The sequence below is a fragment of the Chrysemys picta genome, unplaced genomic scaffold, assembly GCF_011386835.1.
Source record: "Chrysemys picta bellii isolate R12L10 unplaced genomic scaffold, ASM1138683v2 scaf278, whole genome shotgun sequence".
NCBI classification, from domain to species: domain Eukaryota; kingdom Metazoa; phylum Chordata; order Testudines; family Emydidae; genus Chrysemys; species Chrysemys picta.
In genome coordinates, this window is record NW_027052985.1 from 52,501 (window position 1) to 60,000 (window position 7,500).

The 7,500-nt window shown below is 68.8% G+C and overlaps 1 non-coding gene across 1 annotated transcript; it reads right to left on the reverse strand.

The window, feature by feature from the left end:
* Positions 1–3,563: 3,563 nt before the first annotated feature.
* LOC135978493 (5S ribosomal RNA) lies at positions 3,564–3,682 on the reverse strand. The gene has a single exon (XR_010595908.1). It is a non-coding gene; the product is annotated as a 5S ribosomal RNA (ribosomal RNA).
* Between the last annotated feature and the right edge of the window lie 3,818 nt (positions 3,683–7,500).

Consider the following 7,500-nt stretch of genomic DNA (forward strand, 5'->3'; position numbering starts at 1 on the left):
GACCACAGAGGGGGGCTTAATAGTCGAGAGGGAGCAGGTCCGGGGGAGGCTTAATAGTCGTCCCCCGGCCAGTCCGGGGGAGGCTTAATAGTCGTCCTCCGAGCGCTCCAGGAGGCAGGCTTAAGAGTCGTGCTTTAAGGCCACCAGGTCAACCCGTCGAATCTACTGGGTTGACCTGGCGGCCGGTTTGCTTTCCGGCCACCAGGTCAACCCATTGGATTCGACGGGTTGACCTGGCGGCTGGTTTGCTTTCCGGCCACCAGGTCAACCCATTGGATTCGACGGGTTGACCTGGTGGCCGGTTTGCTTTCCGGCCCGGGTGTCACCCCACTCCCAGGGCAGCACGGCAGTGGTCTTGAGGACCACAGAGGGGGGCTTAATAGTCGAGAGGGAGCAGGTCCGGGGGAGGCTTAATAGTCGTCCCCCGGCCAGTCCGGGGGAGGCTTAATAGTCGTCCCCCGGGTACTCCGGGGGCCAGGCTTAATCGTCGTCCCCCCGGGCGCTCCAGGGGGAAAAGCTTAATAGTCCTCCCCCGAGGATAGGCTTAATAGGCGTCCCCCGGCCAGTCCGGGGGAGGCTTAATAGTCCTTCCAGGGGAGGCTTAATAGTCATCCCCCGGGCAGTCCGCGGGAGGCTTAATAGTCGTCCCCCGAGTGCTCCGGGGGGGGCAGGCTTAATAGTCGTTCCCCAGGCAGTCCGGGAGAGGCTTAAGAGTCATCCCCCGACAGTGTGGGTGTGGGTGTGGGCGGGGGGGAGGCTTAGCAGTCGTCCCCAGGGCGGTCCGGGGGTGGGGGGAGGCCTCAGAGTCGTCCCTCCGAGAGCCGTGTCGGCGGCGGTGGCGGGTGTCAGGCTTTACATCCAGCCTCCGGAGGGTGAGCGTCCTCGGACGCGATGCAGCCGCCGCAGAGAGGCAGCCTCCGAGGCAGGGAGCGGAGCACCGAGGCTGGGGAGTGGGGAGCAGGAGCCGGGGGGGGGGAGGTGGGGGGCGTTCAGGACAACAGGTCAACCCCCGGGAAGCGGCTGTCAAATGTTCAAAGTCCCCACTCGGCCACCAGGTCAAGCCCCGGGAAGCGGCTGTAAAATGTTCAAAGTCCCCCCCGGGACAACAGGTCAAGCCCTGGGAGGCGGCTGTCAAATGTTCAAAGTCCCCACCGGGACAACAGGTCAAGCCCTGGGAGGCGGCTGTCAAATGTTCAAAGTCCCCACCGGGACAACAGGTCAACCCCCGGGAAGCGGCTGTCAAATTTTCAAAGTCCCCGTTCGGCCACCAGGTCAACCCGCTGAATCTACTGGGTTGACCTGGCGGCCGGTTTGCTTTCCGGCCACCAGGTCAACCCATTGGATTCGACGGGTTGACCTGGCGACCGGTTTGCTTTCCGGCCACCAGGTCAACCCATTGGATTCGACGGGTTGACCTGGTGGCCGGTTTGCTTTCCGGACCGGATGTCACCCCACTCCCAGGGCAGCGCGGCAGTGGTGCTGAGGACCGCAGAGGGGGGGCTTAATAGTCGAGAGGGAGCAGGTCCGGGGGAGGCTTAATAGTCGTCCCCCGAGGACTCCGGGGGCCAGGCTTAATAGTCGTCCCCCCCCCCCCCCCCCCCGGGCGCTCCAGGGGGGAAAGCTTAATAGTCCTCCCCCGAGGACTCCGGGGGCAGGCTTAACAGTCGTCCGCCCCGGGCGCTCCAGCGGGAAAGCTTAATAGTCCTCCCCTGACAGTGTGTGTGTGTGTGTGGGAGGGAGGCTTAGCAGTCTTGCCCCGGGTGGTCCGGTGGGGGAGGCTTAGCAGTCATCCCCCGAGGACTCCGGGGGCAGGCTTAATAGTGGTTCCAGGGGAGGCTTAATAGTCTTCCCCCGGGCAGTCCGGGAGAGGCTTAATCGTCATCCCCCGACAGTGTGTGTGTGTGTGTGTGGGGGGGAGGCTTAGCAGTCTTCCCCCAGGCTGGGTGGGGGCCTGGCGGGAGGCGTCGCAGTCTTCCCCCGGGCGGTCCGGTGGGGGAGGCTTAGCAGTCGTCCCCAGGGCGGTCCGGGGGTGGGGTGGGGTGGGGGGCCTCACAGTCGTCCCTCGGAGAGCCGGGTCGGCGGCAGTGGTGGGTTTACGTCCAGCCTCCGGAGGGTGCGCGTCCTCGGAGGCGATGCAGGCGCCGCAGAGAGGCAGCCTCCGAGGCAGGGAGCGGAGCACCGAGGCTGGGGAGAGGGGAGCAGGAGCCGGGGGCTGGGGGTGGGGGTGGGGGGCGTTCAGGACAACCGGTCAAGCCCCGGGAAGCAGCTGTCAAATGTTCCAAGTCCCCACTCGGCCACCAGGTCCACCCCAGTCTAGCAATGGGGTTGACCTGGCTGACGGCCGGTTAGTATCAAGGTAAACTCACCGTCGTCCACAGGAGGGCAGCTCTCAGGCCGGCCGGCTGCGGCTGACTCTGGGGCGGCGCCCGGTCCCGGCAGCGAGGGGCGGGGGGCGCGGAGCGAGACGGGGCTAACCGGGGGGGGGGGGCGCCTCCTGCGACTTTGGGGGCCGCGGGTCGTCAGTGGCGTGCAGGCCGGGCCTCTCCCGGGGGATTCGGGGGGGCGGTCCTGCGGGCCGGGCGCAGGGGGCTCGGGCGAGCCCGGGCCGGTCCGCCCCGGGGCCGGGGTCTCCGCCTGCGGCTCAGGGGGGCGCGGGTCGTCGGGGGAGGAAGCCCGGGGGAGCTGCACACCGGCCCGCCAGGCCAGGCCTGGCCTGGATGGCCGCGGGGGGATTCGGGGCGGTCCCGCGGGCCGGGGGCCGGGCGCAGGGGAGGCGGGGGGTCCGAGCGAGTCCGTCCCGGGCCCGGGGCCTCCCCCTGCGGCTTTGGGGTCCGTGGGTCCCCGCTGGCGGAAGCCACTGGGAGCTGGACACCCGCCGTCCGTCCCGCCTGGCCAGGCCTGGCCTGGGTGGCCGCGGGGGGATTCGGGGCGGTCCCGCGGGCCGGCGGCCGGGCGCAGGGGAGGCGGGGGGTCCGAGCGAGTCGGTCCCGGGCCTGGGGTCTCCCCCTGCGGCTTTGGGGTCCGTGGGTCCCCGCTGGAGGAAGCCGCTGGGCGCTGGACACCCGCCGTCCGTCCCGCCTGGCCAGGCCTGGCCTGGGTGGCCGCGGGGGGATTCGGGGCGGTCCCGCGGGCCGGCGGCCGGGCGCAGGGGGTCCGAGCGAGTCCGTCCCAGGCCCGGGGCCTCCCCCTGCGGCTTTGGGGTCCGTGGGTCCCCGCTGGAGGAAGCCGCTGGGCGCTGGACACCCGCCGTCCGTCCCGCCTGGCCAGGCCTGGCCTGGGTGGCCGCGGGGGGGGATTCGGGGCGGACCTGCGGGCCGGCGGCCGGGAGGGTCCGGGCCAGTCCGCCCCATGCCCGGCGTCTCCCCCAGCGGCTTCGGTGGCCCCGGGGGGGGTCCTCCGCGGAGGAAGCCGGGTGGGTGGGGAGCCGGACCCCAGGCGCCCAGACCCGTGACCTGCGGCCGCGACCTCCGACTCGGCAGGAGCGACGAGGGGCTTTCCGGCCCGTCCCCCCCTCTCCTTCCCCCCCAGAAAAGGAGAGAGAGCTGACTCGGACCGGGAAAAGCTGCCTACGGCACCTGGGATTCCCAGGCGGTCACCCATCCAAGTACTAGCCAGGCCCGGGACGGTTTACCTTCCGAGATCGGACGGGATCGGGGGCGTTCGGTCCGGTATGGCCGTAGGCACCCGGCCCCGCGCCTCCTCGCCCGCTTTCCCCTGCCGACGCCCGGGCCTGCCGCACGGTGAGCCCCGGTCGGACTGCCCCCCCCCCTGCGGCAGGGCCCCCGTCTCTCGCGGGCCCGGTCCTTTTTTCCTTTTCGAGCTCCGGGGCCCGGGCTGGCCGCCAGAGCCCCTCCGCCCGCCCTCCCCGGCGTCGGGGAAAATACTGTCCCGGACTTCCAGTGCGCCCGATCCTGTCAGCCGGGGGGTGGGGAGGGGCAGTCCCTCGCTGCGGCCGGGGAGGGTGAGCCCAGGGCGGCTTGCCTGCCGTGCGAGGCCCCTCTCGGCCACCAGGTCAACCCCGAGTCGAAAGGGCTGAAAAATTTTCAGAGTCCCCTCCCGGGCACCAGGTCAACCCGTGGAATCGGACGGGTTCACCTGCTGGCCGGTTCGCTTCCCGGCCACCAGGTCAACCCCTAGGTTGCCGACCGGCCTACCCAGTGGCCGGTTTGCTTTCCGGCCACCAGGTCAACCCCTAGGGGTTTTAACGGGGGCACGCCCGGTGGCCTCTTTCCCGTCCGGTCACCAGGTCAACCCGGATCTCCCTCCTTCCCTGGGCGTCCCCTCCTCGGAGGCGTCAGGTTCCATTTCCCCCCCCCCCCCCAGACTTCCAGGGGCCCGATCCAGTCGGCCGGGAGGCAGTCCCTCGCTGCGGCCGGGGAGGGTGAGCCCAGGGCGGCCTGGTCCATGTCTCTAGTGGGCCCGATCCTTTTTTTTTTTTTCGAGCTCCGGGGCCAGGCCCGCCCGGGCAGCCCTCCTCGGAGGCGTGGGGCGATTCCCCCCCCCCCCCAGACTTCCAGGGGCCCGATCCTGTCGGCCGGGAGGCAGTCCCTCGCTGCGGCCGGGGAGGGTCAGCCCAGGGCGGCTTGCCTGCCGTGCGAGTCCCCTCTCGGCCACCAGGTCAACCGCGAGTCGAAAGGGCTGAAAAATTTTCAGAGTCCCCTCCCGGGCACCAGGTCAACCCGTGGAATCGAACGGGTTCACCTGCTGGCCGGTTCGCTTCCCGGCCACCAGGTCAACCCGTGGAATCGGACGGGTTCACCGGCTGGCCGGTTCGCTTTCCGGCCACCAGGTCAACCCCTAGGTTTTAAGGGGGGGACGCCCGGTGGCCTCTTTCCCGTCCGGTCACCAGGTCAACCCGGATCTCCCTCCTTCCCTGGGCGCCCCCTCCTCGGAGGCGTCAGGTTCCATTCTTTTTTCCAGACTTCCAGGGGCCCGATCCAGTCGGCCGGGTGGCAGTCCCTCGCTGCGGCCGGGGAGGGTGAGCCCAGGGCGGCTTGCCTGCCGTGCGAGTCCCCTCTCGGCCACCAGGTCAACCCCGAGTCGAAAGGGCTGAAAAATTTTCAGAGTCCCCTCCCGGGCACCAGGTCAACCCGTGGAATCGAACGGGTTCACCTGCTGGCCGGTTCGCTTCCCGGCCACCAGGTCAACCCGTGGAATCGGACGGGTTCACCGGCTGGCCGGTTCGCTTTCCGGCCACCAGGTCAACCCCTAGGTTTTAAGGGGGGGGGGACGCCCGGTGGCCTCTTTCCCGTCCGGTCAGCAGGTCAACCCGGATCTCCCTCCTTCCCTGGGTGCCCCCTCCTCGGAGGCGTCAGGTTCCATTCTTTTTTCCAGACTTCCAGGGGCCCGATCCAGTCGGCCGGGTGGCAGTCCCTCGCTGCGGCCGGGGAGGGTGAGCCCAGGGCGGCTTGCCTGCCGTGCGAGTCCCCTCTCGGCCACCAGGTCAACCCCGAGTCGAAAGGGCTGAAAAATTTTCAGAGTCCCCTCCCGGGCACCAGGTCAACCCGTGGAATCGAACGGGTTCACCTGCTGGCCGGTTCGCTTCCCGGGCACCAGGTCAACCCGTGGAATCGAACGGGTTCACCTGCTGGCCGGTTCGCTTCCCGGGCACCAGGTCAACCCGTGGAATCGAACGGGTTCACCTGCTGGCCGGTTCGCTTCCCGGGCACCAGGTCAACCCGTGGAATCGAACGGGTTCACCTGCTGGCCGGTTCGCTTTCCGGCCACCAGGTCAACCCCTAGGTTTTAAGGGGGGGGGGACGCCCGGTGGCCTCTTTCCCGTCCGGTCAGCAGGTCAACCCGGATCTCCCTCCTTCCCTGGGCGCCCCCTCCTCGGAGGCGTCAGGTTCCATTCTTTTTTCCAGACTTCCAGGGGCCCGATCCAGTCGACCGGGAGGCAGTCCCTCGCTGCGGCCGGGGAGGGTGAGCCCAGGGCGGCTTGCCTGCCGTGCGAGTCCCCTCTCGGCCACCAGGTCAACCCCGAGTCGAAAGGGCTGAAAAATTTTCAGAGTCCCCTCCCGGGCACCAGGTCAACCCGTGGAATCGAACGGGTTCACCTGCTGGCCGGTTCGCTTCCCGGGCACCAGGTCAACCCGTGGAATCGAACGGGTTCACCTGCTGGCCGGTTCGCTTCCCGGGCACCAGGTCAACCCGTGGAATCGAACGGGTTCACCTGCTGGCCGGTTCGCTTTCCGGCCACCAGGTCAACCCCTAGGTTTTAAGGGGGGGGACGCCCGGTGGCCTCTTTCCCGTCCGGTCAGCAGGTCAACCCGGATCTCCCTCCTTCCCTGGGCGCCCCCTCCTCGGAGGCGTCAGGTTCCATTCTTTTTTCCAGACTTCCAGGGGCCCGATCCAGTCGGCCGGGTGGCAGTCCCTCGCTGCGGCCGGGGAGGGTGAGCCCAGGGCGGCTTGCCTGCCGTGCGAGTCCCCTCTCGGCCACCAGGTCAACCCCGAGTCGAAAGGGCTGAAAAATTTTCAGAGTCCCCTCCCGGGCACCAGGTCAACCCGTGGAATCGAACGGGTTCACCTGCTGGCCGGTTCGCTTCCCGGGCACCAGGTCAACCCGTGGAATCGAACGGGTTCACCTGCTGGCCGGTTCGCTTCCCGGGCACCAGGTCAACCCGTGGAATCGAACGGGTTCACCTGCTGGCCGGTTCGCTTCCCGGGCACCAGGTCAACCCGTGGAATCGAAAGGGTTCACCTGCTGGCCGGTTCGCTTTCCGGCCACCAGGTCAACCCCTAGGTTTTAAGGGGGGGGACGCCCGGTGGCCTCTTTCCCGTCCGGTCAGCAGGTCAACCCGGATCTCCCTCCTTCCCTGGGCGCCCCCTCCTCGGAGGCGTCAGGTTCCATTCTTCTTTTTCCAGACTTCCAGGGGCCCGATCCAGTCGACCGGGAGGCAGTCCCTCGCTGCGGCCGGGGAAGGTGAGCCCAGGGCGGCCTGGTCCATGTCTCTAGTGGGCCCGATCCTTTTTTTTTTTCCGAGCTCCGGGGCCAGGCCCGCCCGGGCAGCCCTCCTCGGGGGCGTGGGGCGATTTCCCCCCCCCCCACCCCCAGACTTCCAGGGGCCCGATCCTGTCGGCCGGGAGGCAGTCCCTCGCTGCGGCCGGGGAGGGTCAGCCCAGGGCGGCCTGCTTGGCGGCCGGGTCCATGTCTCTAGTGGGCCCGATCCTTTTTTTCCCTTTTCCGGCTCCGGGGCCCGGGGTGCCCGGGTAGCCCTCCGCGGTGGCGTCGGCCAATTTTTTTTAAAATCAGACTTCCGTGGGCCCGATCCTGACGGCCGGGAGGCAGTCCCTCGCCGCGTCCGGGGACGGCGAGACGCTCGGCCACCGGGTCAACCCGGAGGAAGCGGGCTGGGGGAAGAAAAAAAAAAAAAAAGTTTTCCAAGTCCGAAAAATTTTCAAAGTCCCCTCTCGGCCACCAGGTCAACCCCTTTGGAGCGAATGGGTTGACCTGACGGCCGGTCGTCTCGCGGATGTCCGGAAGGGGTCGCCCCACGCCGT